General features: G+C 48.0%; 1 protein-coding gene and 1 long non-coding RNA gene across 3 annotated transcripts in view; one reads left to right on the top strand and one right to left on the bottom strand.

Annotated features, from left to right (window-relative positions):
* The window catches only part of LOC134337046 (uncharacterized), a 73,301-nt gene that overhangs the window by 4,394 nt on the left and 50,945 nt on the right, over positions 1-17,962 (bottom strand). The window contains exon 3 of one of the 2 annotated variants that reach the window (XR_010015921.1): positions 1,019-1,249. This is a non-coding gene — a long non-coding RNA (uncharacterized LOC134337046). The remainder of the gene's footprint in view (positions 1-1,018; positions 1,250-17,962) is intronic. The other variant, XR_010015920.1, reaches the window with a different exon arrangement.
* Positions 1-17,962, top strand: part of crk (v-crk avian sarcoma virus CT10 oncogene homolog) — a 120,407-nt gene that overhangs the window by 60,101 nt on the left and 42,344 nt on the right. The window lies entirely within an intron of this gene.

Below are 17,962 nucleotides of genomic sequence, written 5' to 3'. Positions count from 1 at the left end.
CTGCTTCTGTAGCTCTCTCTGGCAGTGTTCCAGGTATCCACAGATCCCCTCTTAATCCCTTGCCCTAAATCTGTGTCCATCCTTCACTCTAAACCTAGTTTAGATTCCCCAAATTCTGAGAAAAGATTGTGACTACCCTTTATGTCCCTTATAGACACCTCTCCAGTGAGAATAAACGCAGCCTGTCCAACCTCTACCACCACCCCCGCAGTGTGTTCTATACACCCACCACTCTGCAAAAAAAAACTTACCTCTGACATCTTCCCTCTCTTCCCACCCCCCCCCGCAACTATACTTTCCTCCACCTTAAAATCATGCTCCCTTGTATCAGCTATTTCCCCTGAGGAAAAAGTTGCTGCCTATCCACTATCTATGCCTCATCATCTTACACACCTCTATCAAGTGATCTCTTATCCTTTGCTCCAAAGAGAAATCAGTCTATCTGCATGAGGCATGCTCTCTACCCAGCAGCAACCTGGTAAATCTCTGCAACCCTTCTAAAGCTTCCGCAGCCTTCCTAGGAGTGCAATCAATTTTCTTAGTTTTTGTTGAGGTGGTAACTATTTGACCTGTGAGATGGGACAAAATCATGTTCACTCCTAATCAATCCCTGTCTTTCCAACAACTGGTGTCCTGTAGAATTTTTTTTCCCAACAATTTCCCTACTATTGATGCACAACTTGTAGTTTCTTAGCTTTTTCCCTATGGTCCTTTTTGGAATAAATTCTGAGTTTCTGTTCATTTCTCATTTGATATCCTGTTGTTTCAACAGCCCTGTGAGATCTTACTACATACAAACTGGCTATGACATTCTGCATTTATTCGGTTTGAAAGCATTGGTTTAGCAGAGGACCATTTAGTTCAAATTCAAGTCTGATTGTCACATAGCCAAATGAAACAACATTCCTCTGGAACTAGGGTACAAAACATAGTGCCAACAGTCACATGCAGCATGTAGCACAAATAGTTACAATAGAAAAACATAGTCACACACGAAAAAAAAAACAAATATACACACCACGCAGCTAGTGCAGCCGAAGACAAGCCAGAGAATGAACACTGGAGAGCAACATCAGCAGGCAGGTCCAGTGTCTCCTCCCCAGGGCAGCTGCAACAGCTGAAGACCATTTAAATGGAGGCTTGTTCATCTTAACAGTTGTCCAAAATATAGAGGCACCAGTCTTGAGGAATGCAGTTTGATCGATTGTCACTGTCCGGGACAAACTGACACCATGTTAACTTTCCTTGTCTGCTGATGGAACGTGAGGAGTATTTTTAACAACAAACACACTGAGTTACTTAACACTTCCCAAAACGATGACTACAATACAAAACCAAGCAGGTAATACTGAGGCTGTATAAGGCATTGATCAGACCACATTTGTTGTATTGTGAGCAGTCTTAGGCCCCGTATCCCCATACGGAAAGATGTGCTGGCATTGGGAATGATCCAGAGGAGGTACATGAGAAAGATCCCAGGAATAGAAAGGTTAAATGTAACAGGAGCATTTAATGTCTCTGGGCCTGTACTCACTGGAGTTTAGACACCTATCAAATATTGAAGGGCCTACACAGAATAGATGTAGAGATAATGTTTAAAAGTAGTGGGAGAGTCAGAGTCATTGAGCCCCACGGCACAGAAACAGGCCTTTTGGTCCATCCATTCTGTGCCAAACTTAACCTGCCTAGAGTCCAGGACCAGAAGGCACAGCCTCAGAATAGAGGGATGTCCCTTTAGAACAGAGATGAGGAGGAAATTCCTTAGCCAGAGGGTGATAAATCTGTGGTTTTCACTGCCAGACGCCTGCGGAGGCCAGGTCATCAGTGGAGGTTGATAAGTTTTTGATTAGTCAGGGCATCAAAGGTTATGGGGAGAAGGCAGGAGAATGGGGTTGAGAGGGACAATAAATCAGTCATGAACAAATGGCAGAGCAGATTTGACAGGCCAAATGGCCCAGTTCTAATCCTATATTTATAGTGCTCCAACTGGTCGGCCCGTAAGCCTATTCACAAATTGTAGAGTTAATTACTGTGGGAACCTTTCTAGGCTGCACTTTCCACACCTGGAAATAATACTGTTCCTCTGCTGGAACTGCCTTCCCCACAGCTTCGTGTGGACTGTAGCTTACCACTACCACCTTGAGGCCAACTGGGGGTAAGTTGCCTACGACATCTATGAGCTATGATTTGAATTAAAGATCTGCCCTTTAAACCCCTTCCACCAATCAGTGACAGAATCTTTACTTACCCCAGCCCCATGTAGTCACGTTTGACTGACATCCCTTGATACATCTATTGAGAGACAATGTAAAGCTGAGCAGACAGAGTGTCCACAGTGTACTGGGGGTGGTAGGTAAAACAATGACAGGGTGCAGAGGAAGTGTAGTGTGTACTGGGGTGGTAGGTAAAACAATGACAGGGTGCAGAGGAAGTGTAGTGTGTACTGGGGGTAGTAGGTAAAACAATGACGGAGTGCAGAGGAAGTGTAGTGTGTACTGGGGTAGTAGGTAAAACAATGACAGGGTGCAGAGGAAGTGTAGTGTGTACTGGGGGTAGTAGGTAAAACAATGACAGAGTGCAGAGGAAGTGTAGTGTGTACTGGGGTAGTAGGTAAAACAATGACAGGGTGCAGAGGAAGTGTAGTGTGTACTGGGGTAGTAGGTAAAACAATGACAGAGTGCAGAGGAAGTGTAGTGTGTACTGGGGGTAGTAGGTAAAACAATGACAGGGTGCAGAGGAAGTGTAGTGTGTACTGGGGTAGTAGGTAAAACAATGACAGAGTGCAGAGGAAGTGTAGTGTGTACTGGGGTAGTAGGTAAAACAATGACAGGGTGCAGAGGAAGTGTGTGTACTGGGGTAGTAGGTAAAACAATGACAGGGTGCAGAGGAAGTGTAGTGTGTACTGGGGGTAGTAGGTAAAACAATGACAGGGTGCAGAGGAAGTGTAGTGTGTACTGGGGTAGTAGGTAAAACAATGACAGGGTGCAGAGGAAGTGTAGTGTGTACTGGGGGTAGTAGGTAAAACAATGACGGAGTGCAGAGGAAGTGTAGTGTGTACTGGGGTAGTAGGTAAAACAATGACAGGGTGCAGAGGAAGTGTAGTGTGTACTGGGGGTAGTAGGTAAAACAATGACAGAGTGCAGAGGAAGTGTAGTGTGTACTGGGGTGGTAGGTAAAACAATGACAGAGTGCAGAGGAAGTGTAGTGTGTACTGGGGTAGTAGGTAAAACAATGACAGAGTGCAGAGGAAGTGTAGTGTGTACTGGGGTAGTAGGTAAAACAATGACAGGGTGCAGAGGAAGTGTAGTGTGTACTGGGGTAGTAGGTAAAACAATGACAGGGTGCAGAGGAAGTGTAGTGTGTACTGGGGGTAGTAGGTAAAACAATGACAGGGTGCAGAGGAAGTGTAGTGTGTACTGGGGTAGTAGGTAAAACAATGACAGGGTGCAGAGGAAGTGTAGTGTGTACTGGGGTAGTAGGTAAAACAATGACGGAGTGCAGAGGAAGTGTAGTGTGTACTGGGGTGGTAGGTAAAACAATGACGGAGTGCAGAGGAAGTGTAGTGTGTACTGGGGGTAGTAGGTAAAACAATGACGGAGTGCAGAGGAAGTGTAGTGTGTACTGGGGTGGTAGGTAAAACAATGACAGGGTGCAGAGGAAGTGTAGTGTGTACTGGGGTGGTAGGTAAAACAATGACAGGGTGCAGAGGAAGTGTAGTGTGTACTGGGGGTAGTAGGTAAAACAATGACAGGGTGCAGAGGAAGTGTAGTGTGTACTGGGGGTGGTAGGTAAAACAATGACGGAGTGCAGAGGAAGTGTAGTGTGTACTGGGGGTAGTAGGTAAAACAATGACAGAGTGCAGAGGAAGTGTAGTGTGTACTGGGGTAGTAGGTAAAACAATGACAGAGTGCAGAGGAAGTGTAGTGTGTACTGGGGTAGTAGGTAAAACAATGACAGGGTGCAGAGGAAGTGTAGTGTGTACTGGGGGTGGTAGGTAAAACAATGACAGGGTGCAGAGGAAGTGTAGTGTGTACTGGGGGTGGTAGGTAAAACAATGACAGGGTGCAGAGGAAGTGTAGTGTGTACTGGGGGTGGTAGGTAAAACAATGACAGGGTGCAGAGGAAGTGTAGTGTGTACTGGGGGTAGTAGGTAAAACAATGACAGGGTGCAGAGGAAGTGTAGTGTGTACTGGGGGAGTAGGTAAAACAATGACAGGGTGCAGAGGAAGTGTAGTGTGTACTGGGGTAGTAGGTAAAACAATGACAGGGTGCAGAGGAAGTGTAGTGTGTACTGGGGGAGTAGGTAAAACAATGACAGAGTGCAGAGGAAGTGTAGTGTGTACTGGGGTAGTAGGTAAAACAATGACAGAGTGCAGAGGAAGTGTAGTGTGTACTGGGGGTGGTAGGTAAAACAATGACGGGGTGCAGAGGAAGTGTAGTGTGTACTGGGGGTAGTAGGTAAAACAATGACAGAGTGCAGAGGAAGTGTAGTGTGTACTGGGGTAGTAGGTAAAACAATGACAGGGTGCAGAGGAAGTGTAGTGTGTACTGGGGGTAGTAGGTAAAACAATGACAGGGTGCAGAGGAAGTGTAGTGTGTACTGGGGGTGGTAGGTAAAACAATGACAGGGTGCAGAGGAAGTGTAGTGTGTACTGGGGGAGTAGGTAAAACAATGACAGGGTGCAGAGGAAGTGTAGTGTGTACTGGGGGAGTAGGTAAAACAATGACAGGGTGCAGAGGAAGTGTAGTGTGTACTGGGGGAGTAGGTAAAACAATGACAAGGTGCAGAGGAAGTGTAGTGTGTACTGGGGGAGTAGGTAAAACAATGACAGGGTGCAGAGGAAGTGTAGTGTGTACTGGGGGAGTAGGTAAAACAATGACGGAGTGCAGAGGAAGTGTAGTGTGTACTGGGGTAGTAGGTAAAACAATGACGGGGTGCAGAGGAAGTGTAGTGTGTACTGGGGTGGTAGGTAAAACAATGACAGGGTGCAGAGGAAGTGTAGTGTGTACTGGGGGTAGTAGGTAAAACAATGACAGGGTGCAGAGGAAGTGTAGTGTGTACTGGGGGTGGTAGGTAAAACAATGACAGGGTGCAGAGGAAGTGTAGTGTGTACTGGGGTGGTAGGTAAAATAATGACGGAGTGCAGAGGAAGTGTAGTGTGTACTGGGGGTAGTAGGTAAAACAATGACAGGGTGCAGAGGAAGTGTAGTGTGTACTGGGGGTGGTAGGTAAAACAATGACAGGGTGCAGAGGAAGTGTAGTGTGTACTGGGGGTAGGTAGGTAAAACAATGACAGGGTGCAGAGGAAGTGTAGTGTGTACTGGGGGTAGTAGGTAAAACAATGACAGAGTGCAGAGGAAGTGTAGTGTGTACTGGGGTAGTAGGTAAAACAATGACGGAGTGCAGAGGAAGTGTAGTGTGTACTGGGGTAGTAGGTAAAACAATGACAGGGTGCAGAGGAAGTGTAGTGTGTACTGGGGGTAGTAGGTAAAACAATGACAGGGTGCAGAGGAAGTGTAGTGTGTACTGGGGTAGTAGGTAAAACAATGACGGGGTGCAGAGGAAGTGTAGTGTGTACTGGGGTAGTAGGTAAAACAATGACAGGGTGCAGAGGAAGTGTAGTGTGTACTGGGGTAGTAGGTAAAACAATGACGGGGTGCAGAGGAAGTGTAGTGTGAACTGGGGTAGTAGGTAAAACAATGACAGGGTGCAGAGGAAGTATAGTGTGTACTGGGGGTAGTAGGTAAAACAATGACAGAGTGCAGAGGAAGTGTAGTGTGTACTGGGGGTGGTAGGTAAAACAATGACGGAGTGCAGAGGAAGTGTAGTGTGTACTGGGGGTGGTAGGTAAAACAATGACGGGGTGCAGAGGAAGTGTAGTGTGTACTGGGGTAGTAGGTAAAACAATGACGGAGTGCAGAGGAAGTGTAGTGTGTACTGGGGGTGGTAGGTAAAACAATGACAGGGTGCAGAGGAAGTGTAGTGTGTACTGGGGTAGTAGGTAAAACAATGACAGGGTGCAGAGGAAGTGTAGTGTGTACTGGGGGTGGTAGGTAAAACAATGACGGGGTGCAGAGGAAGTGTAGTGTGTACTGGGGTAGTAGGTAAAACAATGACAGGGTGCAGAGGAAGTGTAGTGTGTACTGGGGGTGGTAGGTAAAACAATGACAGGGTGCAGAGGAAGTGTAGTGTGTACTGGGGGTAGTAGGTAAAACAATGACGGAGTGCAGAGGAAGTGTAGTGTGTACTGGGGTGGTAGGTAAAACAATGACAGAGTGCAGAGGAAGTGTAGTGTGTACTGGGGTGGTAGGTAAAACAATGACAGGGTGCAGAGGAAGTGTAGTGTGTACTGGGGTGGTAGGTAAAACAATGACGGAGTGCAGAGGAAGTGTAGTGTGTACTGGGGGTAGTAGGTAAAACAATGACGGAGTGCAGAGGAAGTGTAGTGTGTACTGGGGGTGGTAGGTAAAACAATGACAGGGTGCAGAGGAAGTGTAGTGTGTACTGGGGTGGTAGGTAAAACAATGACGGAGTGCAGAGGAAGTGTAGTGTGTACTGGGGGAGTAGGTAAAACAATGACAGGGTGCAGAGGAAGTGTAGTGTGTACTGGGGTGGTAGGTAAAACAATGACAGGGTGCAGAGGAAGTGTAGTGTGTACTGGGGTGGTAGGTAAAACAATGACAGGGTGCAGAGGAAGTGTAGTGTGTACTGGGGTGGTAGGTAAAACAATGACGGGGTGCAGAGGAAGTGTAGTGTGTACTGGGGGAGTAGGTAAAATAATGACAGGGTGCAGAGGAAGTGTAGTGTGTACTGGGGGTGGTAGGTAAAATAATGACAGGGTGCAGAGGAAGTGTAGTGTGTACTGGGGGAGGTAGGTAAAACAATGACAGGGTGCAGAGGAAGTGTAGTGTGTACTGGGGTGGTAGGTAAAACAATGACGGAGTGCAGAGGAAGTGTAGTGTGTACTGGGGGTGGTAGGTAAAACAATGACAGGGTGCAGAGGAAGTGTAGTGTGTACTGGGGTGGTAGGTAAAACAATGACGGAGTGCAGAGGAAGTGTAGTGTGTACTGGGGGTGGTAGGTAAAACAATGACAGGGTGCAGAGGAAGTGTAGTGTGTACTGGGGTAGTAGGTAAAACAATGACGGGGTGCAGAGGAAGTGTAGTGTGTACTGGGGGTGGTAGGTAAAATAATGACGGAGTGCAGAGGAAGTGTAGTGTGTACTGGGGGTGGTAGGTAAAATAATGACGGAGTGCAGAGGAAGTGTAGTGTGTACTGGGGTGGTAGGTAAAACAATGACGGAGTGCAGAGGAAGTGTAGTGTGTACTCGGGGTGGTAGGTAAAACAATGACAGAGTGCAGAGGAAGTGTAGTGTGTACTGGGGGTGGTAGGTAAAATAATGACAGGGTGCAGAGGAAGTGTAGTGTGTACTGGGGGTGGTAGGTAAAACAATGACAGGGTGCAGAGGAAGTGTAGTGTGTACTGGGGGTGGTAGGTAAAACAATGACGGGGTGCAGAGGAAGTGTAGTGTGTACTGGGGGTGGTAGGTAAAATAATGACGGAGTGCAGAGGAAGTGTAGTGTGTACTGGGGGTGGTAGGTAAAACAATGACGGAGTGCAGAGGAAGTGTAGTGTGTACTGGGGGAGTAGGTAAAACAATGACAGGGTGCAGAGGAAGTGTAGTGTGTACTGGGGGAGTAGGTAAAACAATGACAGGGTGCAGAGGAAGTGTAGTGTGTACTGGGGGTGGTAGGTAAAACAATGACAGGGTGCAGAGGAAGTGTAGTGTGTACTGGGGTAGTAGGTAAAACAATGACAGGGTGCAGAGGAAGTGTAGTGTGTACTGGGGTAGTAGGTAAAACAATGACAGGGTGCAGAGGAAGTGTAGTGTGTACTGGGGGTGGTAGGTAAAACAATGACAGGGTGCAGAGGAAGTGTAGTGTGTACTGGGGTAGTAGGTAAAACAATGACAGGGTGCAGAGGAAGTGTAGTGTGTACTGGGGTAGTAGGTAAAACAATGACGGGGTGCAGAGGAAGTGTAGTGTGTACTGGGGTAGTAGGTAAAACAATGACGGGGTGCAGAGGAAGTGTAGTGTGTACTGGGGTAGTAGGTAAAACAATGACGGAGTGCAGAGGAAGTGTAGTGTGTACTGGGGGTGGTAGGTAAAACAATGACAGGGTGCAGAGGAAGTGTAGTGTGTACTGGGGGTGGTAGGTAAAACAATGACAGGGTGCAGAGGAAGTGTAGTGTGTACTGGGGGTAGTAGGTAAAACAATGACAGAGTGCAGAGGAAGTGTAGTGTGTACTGGGGTGGTAGGTAAAACAATGACAGGGTGCAGAGGAAGTGTAGTGTGTACTGGGGTGGTAGGTAAAACAATGACAGGGTGCAGAGGAAGTGTAGTGTGTACTGGGGTGGTAGGTAAAACAATGACAGGGTGCAGAGGAAGTGTAGTGTGTACTGGGGGTGGTAGGTAAAACAATGACGGGGTGCAGAGGAAGTGTAGTGTGTACTGGGGGTAGTAGGTAAAACAATGACGGGGTGCAGAGGAAGTGTAGTGTGTACTGGGGTAGTAGGTAAAACAATGACAGGGTGCAGAGGAAGTGTAGTGTGTACTGGGGTAGTAGGTAAAACAATGACAGGGTGCAGAGGAAGTGTAGTGTGTACTGGGGTAGTAGGTAAAACAATGACGGAGTGCAGAGGAAGTGTAGTGTGTACTGGGGTAGTAGGTAAAACAATGACAGGGTGCAGAGGAAGTGTAGTGTGTACTGGGGGTAGTAGGTAAAACAATGACGGAGTGCAGAGGAAGTGTAGTGTGTACTGGGGTGGTAGGTAAAACAATGACGGAGTGCAGAGGAAGTGTAGTGTGTACTGGGGGGAGTAGGTAAAACAATGACGGGGTGCAGAGGAAGTGTAGTGTGTACTGGGGTGGTAGGTAAAACAATGACGGAGTGCAGAGGAAGTGTAGTGTGTACTGGGGGGAGTAGGTAAAACAATGACGGGGTGCAGAGGAAGTGTAGTGTGTACTGGGGTAGTAGGTAAAACAATGACGGAGTGCAGAGGAAGTGTAGTGTGTACTGGGGGTAGTAGGTAAAACAATGACAGGGTGCAGAGGAAGTGTAGTGTGTACTGGGGGTAGTAGGTAAAACAATGACGGGGTGCAGAGGAAGTGTAGTGTGTACTGGGGTGGTAGGTAAAACAATGACAGGGTGCAGAGGAAGTGTAGTGTGTACTGGGGGTGGTAGGTAAAACAATGACAGGGTGCAGAGGAAGTGTAGTGTGTACTGGGGGTGGTAGGTAAAACAATGACGGGGTGCAGAGGAAGTGTAGTGTGTACTGGGGGTGGTAGGTAAAACAATGACAGGGTGCAGAGGAAGTGTAGTGTGTACTGGGGGTGGTAGGTAAAACAATGACAGAGTGCAGAGGAAGTGTAGTGTGTACTGGGGTAGTAGGTAAAACAATGACGGAGTGCAGAGGAAGTGTAGTGTGTACTGGGGTAGTAGGTAAAACAATGACGGAGTGCAGAGCAAGTGTAGTGTGTACTGGGGTAGTAGGTAAAACAATGACGGGGTGCAGAGGAAGTGTAGTGTGTACTGGGGTAGTAGGTAAAACAATGACGGAGTGCAGAGGAAGTGTAGTGTGTACTGGGGGAGTAGGTAAAACAATGACAGGGTGCAGAGGAAGTGTAGTGTGTACTGGGGTAGTAGGTAAAACAATGACGGAGTGCAGAGGAAGTGTAGTGTGTACTGGGGGTGGTAGGTAAAACAATGACAGGGTGCAGAGGAAGTGTAGTGTGTACTGGGGTGGTAGGTAAAACAATGACAGGGTGCAGAGGAAGTGTAGTGTGTACTGGGGGTGGTAGGTAAAACAATGACGGGGTGCAGAGGAAGTGTAGTGTGTACTGGGGGAGGTAGGTAAAACAATGACGGGGTGCAGAGGAAGTGTAGTGTGTACTGGGGTGGTAGGTAAAACAATGACAGGGTGCAGAGGAAGTGTAGTGTGTACTGGGGTGGTAGGTAAAACAATGACAGGGTGCAGAGGAAGTGTAGTGTGTACTGGGGGTAGTAGGTAAAACAATGACGGGGTGCAGAGGAAGTGTAGTGTGTACTGGGGTAGTAGGTAAAACAATGACAGAGTGCAGAGGAAGTGTAGTGTGTACTGGGGTGGTAGGTAAAACAATGACGGGGTGCAGAGGAAGTGTAGTGTGTACTGGGGTAGTAGGTAAAACAATGACGGGGTGCAGAGGAAGTGTAGTGTGTACTGGGGTAGTAGGTAAAACAATGACAGAGTGCAGAGGAAGTGTAGTGTGTACTGGGGTAGTAGGTAAAACAATGACGGGGTGCAGAGGAAGTGTAGTGTGTACTGGGGTAGTAGGTAAAACAATGACAGAGTGCAGAGGAAGTGTAGTGTGTACTGGGGTAGTAGGTAAAACAATGACAGGGTGCAGAGGAAGTGTAGTGTGTACTGGGGGTAGTAGGTAAAACAATGACAGAGTGCAGAGGAAGTGTAGTGTGTACTGGGGGAGTAGGTAAAACAATGACAGGGTGCAGAGGAAGTGTAGTGTGTACTGGGGGTAGTAGGTAAAACAATGACAGAGTGCAGAGGAAGTGTAGTGTGTACTGGGGTAGTAGGTAAAACAATGACAGAGTGCAGAGGAAGTGTAGTGTGTACTGGGGTAGTAGGTAAAACAATGACAGAGTGCAGAGGAAGTGTAGTGTGTACTGGGGTAGTAGGTAAAACAATGACGGGGTGCAGAGGAAGTGTAGTGTGTACTGGGGTAGTAGGTAAAACAATGACAGAGTGCAGAGGAAGTGTAGTGTGTACTGGGGTAGTAGGTAAAACAATGACGGGGTGCAGAGGAAGTGTAGTGTGTACTGGGGTAGTAGGTAAAACAATGACGGGGTGCAGAGGAAGTGTAGTGTGTACTGGGGTAGTAGGTAAAACAATGACGGGGTGCAGAGGAAGTGTAGTGTGTACTGGGGTAGTAGGTAAAACAATGACGGGGTGCAGAGGAAGTGTAGTGTGTACTGGGGTAGTAGGTAAAACAATGACAGAGTGCAGAGGAAGTGTAGTGTGTACTGGGGGTAGTAGGTAAAACAATGACAGGGTGCAGAGGAAGTGTAGTGTGTACTGGGGTGGTAGGTAAAACAATGACAGGGTGCAGAGGAAGTGTAGTGTGTACTGGGGGTAGTAGGTAAAACAATGACAGGGTGCAGAGGAAGTGTAGTGTGTACTGGGGGAGTAGGTAAAACAATGACAGGGTGCAGAGGAAGTGTAGTGTGTACTGGGGGAGTAGGTAAAACAATGACAGAGTGCAGAGGAAGTGTAGTGTGTACTGGGGGGAGTAGGTAAAACAATGACAGGGTGCAGAGGAAGTGTAGTGTGTACTGGGGGAGTAGGTAAAACAATGACAGGGTGCAGAGGAAGTGTAGTGTGTACTGGGGGAGTAGGTAAAACAATGACAGGGTGCAGAGGAAGTGTAGTGTGTACTGGGGTGGTAGGTAAAACAATGACAGGGTGCAGAGGAAGTGTAGTGTGTACTGGGGGAGTAGGTAAAACAATGACAGGGTGCAGAGGAAGTGTAGTGTGTACTGGGGGTGGTAGGTAAAACAATGACAGGGTGCAGAGGAAGTGTAGTGTGTACTGGGGGTAGTAGGTAAAACAATGACAGGGTGCAGAGGAAGTGTAGTGTGTACTGGGGGTAGTAGGTAAAACAATGACGGAGTGCAGAGGAAGTGTAGTGTGTACTGGGGTAGTAGGTAAAACAATGACGGGGTGCAGAGGAAGTGTAGTGTGTACTGGGGGTGGTAGGTAAAACAATGACGGAGTGCAGAGGAAGTGTAGTGTGTACTGGGGTAGTAGGTAAAACAATGACGGAGTGCAGAGGAAGTGTAGTGTGTACTGGGGTAGTAGGTAAAACAATGACGGAGTGCAGAGGAAGTGTAGTGTGTACTGGGGTAGTAGGTAAAACAATGACAGAGTGCAGAGGAAGTGTAGTGTGTACTGGGGTAGTAGGTAAAACAATGACGGGGTGCAGAGGAAGTGTAGTGTGTACTGGGGGTGGTAGGTAAAACAATGACAGGGTGCAGAGGAAGTGTAGTGTGTACTGGGGTAGTAGGTAAAACAATGACAGGGTGCAGAGGAAGTGTAGTGTGTACTGGGGGTAGTAGGTAAAACAATGACAGGGTGCAGAGGAAGTGTAGTGTGTACTGGGGGTGGTAGGTAAAACAATGACAGGGTGCAGAGGAAGTGTAGTGTGTACTGGGGGTAGTAGGTAAAACAATGACAGGGTGCAGAGGAAGTGTAGTGTGTACTGGGGTAGTAGGTAAAACAATGACGGGGTGCAGAGGAAGTGTAGTGTGTACTGGGGTAGTAGGTAAAACAATGACAGAGTGCAGAGGAAGTGTAGTGTGTACTGGGGTAGTAGGTAAAACAATGACAGGGTGCAGAGGAAGTGTAGTGTGTACTGGGGTAGTAGGTAAAACAATGACAGGGTGCAGAGGAAGTGTAGTGTGTACTGGGGGTAGTAGGTAAAACAATGACAGGGTGCAGAGGAAGTGTAGTGTGTACTGGGGGTAGTAGGTAAAACAATGACAGGGTGCAGAGGAAGTGTAGTGTGTACTGGGGGTGTAGGTAAAACAATGACAGGGTGCAGAGGAAGTGTAGTGTGTACTGGGGGAGTAGGTAAAACAATGACAGGGTGCAGAGGAAGTGTAGTGTGTACTGGGGGAGTAGGTAAAACAATGACAGGGTGCAGAGGAAGTGTAGTGTGTACTGGGGTAGTAGGTAAAACAATGACAGGGTGCAGAGGAAGTGTAGTGTGTACTGGGGTAGTAGGTAAAACAATGACAGGGTGCAGAGGAAGTGTAGTGTGTACTGGGGTAGTAGGTAAAACAATGACAGAGTGCAGAGGAAGTGTAGTGTGTACTGGGGTGGTAGGTAAAACAATGACGGGGTGCAGAGGAAGTGTAGTGTGTACTGGGGTAGTAGGTAAAACAATGACAGGGTGCAGAGGAAGTGTAGTGTGTACTGGGGTAGTAGGTAAAACAATGACAGGGTGCAGAGGAAGTGTAGTGTGTACTGGGGTAGTAGGTAAAACAATGACGGGGTGCAGAGGAAGTGTAGTGTGTACTGGGGGTGGTAGGTAAAACAATGACAGGGTGCAGAGGAAGTGTAGTGTGTACTGGGGGAGTAGGTAAAACAATGACAGGGTGCAGAGGAAGTGTAGTGTGTACTGGGGTAGTAGGTAAAACAATGACTGGGTGCAGAGGAAGTGTAGTGTGTACTGGGGTAGTAGGTAAAACAATGACAGGGTGCAGAGGAAGTGTAGTGTGTACTGGGGGAGTAGGTAAAACAATGACAGGGTGCAGAGGAAGTGTAGTGTGTACTGGGGGAGTAGGTAAAACAATGACGGGTGCAGAGGAAGTGTAGTGTGTACTGGGGTAGTAGGTAAAACAATGACAGGGTGCAGAGGAAGTGTAGTGTGTACTGGGGGTGTAGGTAAAACAATGACAGAGTGCAGAGGAAGTGTAGTGTGTACTGGGGGTAGTAGGTAAAACAATGACAGGGTGCAGAGGAAGTGTAGTGTGTACTGGGGTGGTAGGTAAAACAATGACAGGGTGCAGAGGAAGTGTAGTGTGTACTGGGGGTAGTAGGTAAAACAATGACAGGGTGCAGAGGAAGTGTAGTGTGTACTGGGGTAGTAGGTAAAACAATGACAGGGTGCAGAGGAAGTGTAGTGTGTACTGGGGTGGTAGGTAAAACAATGACAGGGTGCAGAGGAAGTGTAGTGTGTACTGGGGGTGGTAGGTAAAACAATGACAGGGTGCAGAGGAAGTGTAGTGTGTACTGGGGGTAGTAGGTAAAACAATGACAGAGTGCAGAGGAAGTGTAGTGTGTACTGGGGGTAGTAGGTAAAACAATGACGGAGTGCAGAGGAAGTGTAGTGTGTACTGGGGGTGGTAGGTAAAACAATGACAGGGTGCAGAGGAAGTGTAGTGTGTACTGGGGGTAGTAGGTAAAACAATGACAGGGTGCAGAGGAAGTGTAGTGTGTACTGGGGGAGTAGGTAAAACAATGACGGGGTGCAGAGGAAGTGTAGTGTGTACTGGGGGTAGTAGGTAAAACAATGACAGGGTGCAGAGGAAGTGTAGTGTGTACTGGGGTAGTAGGTAAAACAATGACAGGGTGCAGAGGAAGTGTAGTGTGAACTGGGGGTAGTAGGTAAAACAATGACAGGGTGCAGAGGAAGTATAGTGTGTACTGGGGGTAGTAGGTAAAACAATGACAGAGTGCAGAGGAAGTGTAGTGTGTACTGGGGGTGGTAGGTAAAACAATGACGGAGTGCAGAGGAAGTGTAGTGTGTACTGGGGGTGGTAGGTAAAACAATGACGGGGTGCAGAGGAAGTGTAGTGTGTACTGGGGTAGTAGGTAAAACAATGACGGAGTGCAGAGGAAGTGTAGTGTGTACTGGGGGTGGTAGGTAAAACAATGACAGGGTGCAGAGGAAGTGTAGTGTGTACTGGGGGAGTAGGTAAAACAATGACGGGGTGCAGAGGAAGTGTAGTGTGTACTGGGGGTGGTAGGTAAAACAATGACAGGGTGCAGAGGAAGTGTAGTGTGTACTGGGGGAGTAGGTAAAACAATGACAGGGTGCAGAGGAAGTGTAGTGTGTACTGGGGGTAGTAGGTAAAACAATGACGGGGTGCAGAGGAAGTGTAGTGTGTACTGGGGGTGGTAGGTAAAACAATGACAGGGTGCAGAGGAAGTGTAGTGTGTACTGGGGTAGTAGGTAAAACAATGACAGGGTGCAGAGGAAGTGTAGTGTGTACTGGGGGTGGTAGGTAAAACAATGACGGAGTGCAGAGGAAGTGTAGTGTGTACTGGGGGTAGTAGGTAAAACAATGACAGAGTGCAGAGGAAGTGTAGTGTGTACTGGGGGTGGTAGGTAAAACAATGACAGGGTGCAGAGGAAGTGTAGTGTGTACTGGGGGTGGTAGGTAAAACAATGACGGGGTGCAGAGGAAGTATAGTGTGTACTGGGGGTGGTAGGTAAAACAATGACAGGGTGCAGAGGAAGTGTAGTGTGTACTGGGGGTGGTAGGTAAAACAATGACAGGGTGCAGAGGAAGTGTAGTGTGTACTGGGGTGGTAGGTAAAACAATGACGGAGTGCAGAGGAAGTGTAGTGTGTACTGGGGGTAGTAGGTAAAACAATGACAGGGTGCAGAGGAAGTGTAGTGTGTACTGGGGGTGGTAGGTAAAACAATGACAGGGTGCAGAGGAAGTGTAGTGTGTACTGGGGGTGGTAGGTAAAACAATGACAGGGTGCAGAGGAAGTGTAGTGTGTACTGGGGTGGTAGGTAAAACAATGACGGGGTGCAGAGGAAGTGTAGTGTGTACTGGGGGTAGTAGGTAAAACAATGACAGGGTGCAGAGGAAGTGTAGTGTGTACTGGGGGTGGTAGGTAAAATAATGACAGGGTGCAGAGGAAGTGTAGTGTGTACTGGGGGTGGTAGGTAAAACAATGACGGGGTGCAGAGGAAGTATAGTGTGTACTGGGGGTGGTAGGTAAAACAATGACAGGGTGCAGAGGAAGTGTAGTGTGTACTGGGGGTGGTAGGTAAAACAATGACAGGGTGCAGAGGAAGTGTAGTGTGTACTGGGGGTGGTAGGTAAAACAATGACGGAGTGCAGAGGAAGTGTAGTGTGTACTGGGGTGGTAGGTAAAACAATGACAGGGTGCAGAGGAAGTGTAGTGTGTACTGGGGTGGTAGGTAAAACAATGACAGAGTGCAGAGGAAGTGTAGTGTGTACTGGGGGTGGTAGGTAAAACAATGACAGGGTGCAGAGGAAGTGTAGTGTGTACTGGGGGTGGTAGGTAAAACAATGACAGGGTGCAGAGGAAGTGTAGTGTGTACTGGGGGTGGTAGGTAAAACAATGACGGAGTGCAGAGGAAGTGTAGTGTGTACTGGGGGTGGTAGGTAAAACAATGACAGGGTGCAGAGGAAGTGTAGTGTGTACTGGGGTGGTAGGTAAAACAATGACAGGGTGCAGAGGAAGTGTAGTGTGTACTGGGGGTGGTAGGTAAAACAATGACAGGGTGCAGAGGAAGTGTAGTGTGTACTGGGGTAGTAGGTAAAACAATGACAGAGTGCAGAGGAAGTGTAGTGTGTACTGGGGTAGTAGGTAAAACAATGACAGGGTGCAGAGGAAGTGTAGTGTGTACTGGGGTGGTAGGTAAAACAATGACAGGGTGCAGAGGAAGTGTAGTGTGTACTGGGGTGGTAGGTAAAACAATGACAGGGTGCAGAGGAAGTGTAGTGTGTACTGGGGGTAGTAGGTAAAACAATGACAGGGTGCAGAGGAAGTGTAGTGTGTACTGGGGTAGTAGGTAAAACAATGACAGGGTGCAGAGGAAGTGTAGTGTGTACTGGGGGTGGTAGGTAAAACAATGACAGGGTGCAGAGGAAGTGTAGTGTGTACTGGGGTGGTAGGTAAAACAATGACAGTGTGCAGAGGAAGTGTAGTGTGTACTGGGGGTGGTAGGTAAAACAATGACGGGGTGCAGAGGAAGTGTAGTGTGTACTGGGGGTGGTAGGTAAAACAATGACAGGGTGCAGAGGAAGTGTAGTGTGTACTGGGGGTGGTAGGTAAAACAATGACAGGGTGCAGAGGAAGTGTAGTGTGTACTGGGGGTGGTAGGTAAAACAATGACAGGGTGCAGAGGAAGTGTAGTGTGTACTGGGGGTGTAGGTAAAACAATGACAGGGTGCAGAGGAAGTGTAGTGTGTACTGGGGGTGGTAGGTAAAACAATGACGGGGTGCAGAGGAAGTGTAGTGTGTACTGGGGTGGTAGGTAAAACAATGACAGGGTGCAGAGGAAGTGTAGTGTGTACTGGGGTGGTAGGTAAAACAATGACAGGGTGCAGAGGAAGTGTAGTGTGTACTGGGGGTGGTAGGTAAAACAATGACAGGGTGCAGAGGAAGTGTAGTGTGTACTGGGGGTAGTAGGTAAAACAATGACGGGTGCAGAGGAAGTGTAGTGTGTACTGGGGGTGGTAGGTAAAACAATGACAGGGTGCAGAGGAAGTGTAGTGTGTACTGGGGTAGTAGGTAAAACAATGACAGGGTGCAGAGGAAGTGTAGTGTGTACTGGGGTAGTAGGTAAAACAATGACAGGGTGCAGAGGAAGTGTAGTGTGTACTGGGGTAGTAGGTAAAACAATGACAGGGTGCAGAGGAAGTGTAGTGTGTACTGGGGTAGTAGGTAAAACAATGACGGAGTGCAGAGGAAGTGTAGTGTGTACTGGGGTGGTAGGTAAAACAATGACGGGTGCAGAGGAAGTGTAGTGTGTACTGGGGGTAGTAGGTAAAACAATGACGGGGTGCAGAGGAAGTGTAGTGTGTACTGGGGTGGTAGGTAAAACAATGACGGAGTGCAGAGGAAGTGTAGTGTGTACTGGGGGGAGTAGGTAAAACAATGACAGGGTGCAGAGGAAGTGTAGTGTGTACTGGGGTGGTAGGTAAAACAATGACGGAGTGCAGAGGAAGTGTAGTGTGTACTGGGGGTGGTAGGTAAAACAATGACGGGTGCAGAGGAAGTGTAGTGTGTACTGGGGTGGTAGGTAAAACAATGACAGGGTGCAGAGGAAGTGTAGTGTGTACTGGGGTGGTAGGTAAAACAATGACAGGGTGCAGAGGAAGTGTAGTGTGTACTGGGGGTGGTAGGTAAAACAATGACCGGGTGCAGAGGAAGTGTAGTGTGTACTGGGGGTGGTAGGTAAAACAATGACAGGGTGCAGAGGAAGTGTAGTGTGTACTGGGGTGGTAGGTAAAACAATGACAGGGTGCAGAGGAAGTGTAGTGTGTACTGGGGGTGGTAGGTAAAACAATGACAGGGTGCAGAGGAAGTGTAGTGTGTACTGGGGGTGGTAGGTAAAACAATGACAGGGTGCAGAGGA

The sequence above is a fragment of the Mobula hypostoma genome, chromosome 23 (genome assembly GCF_963921235.1).
Source record: "Mobula hypostoma chromosome 23, sMobHyp1.1, whole genome shotgun sequence".
Classification (NCBI taxonomy): Eukaryota; Metazoa; Chordata; class Chondrichthyes; order Myliobatiformes; family Myliobatidae; genus Mobula; species Mobula hypostoma.
Note: the sequence above shows the minus strand (reverse complement) of the source record. Positions and strands in the feature narration are given on the sequence as shown.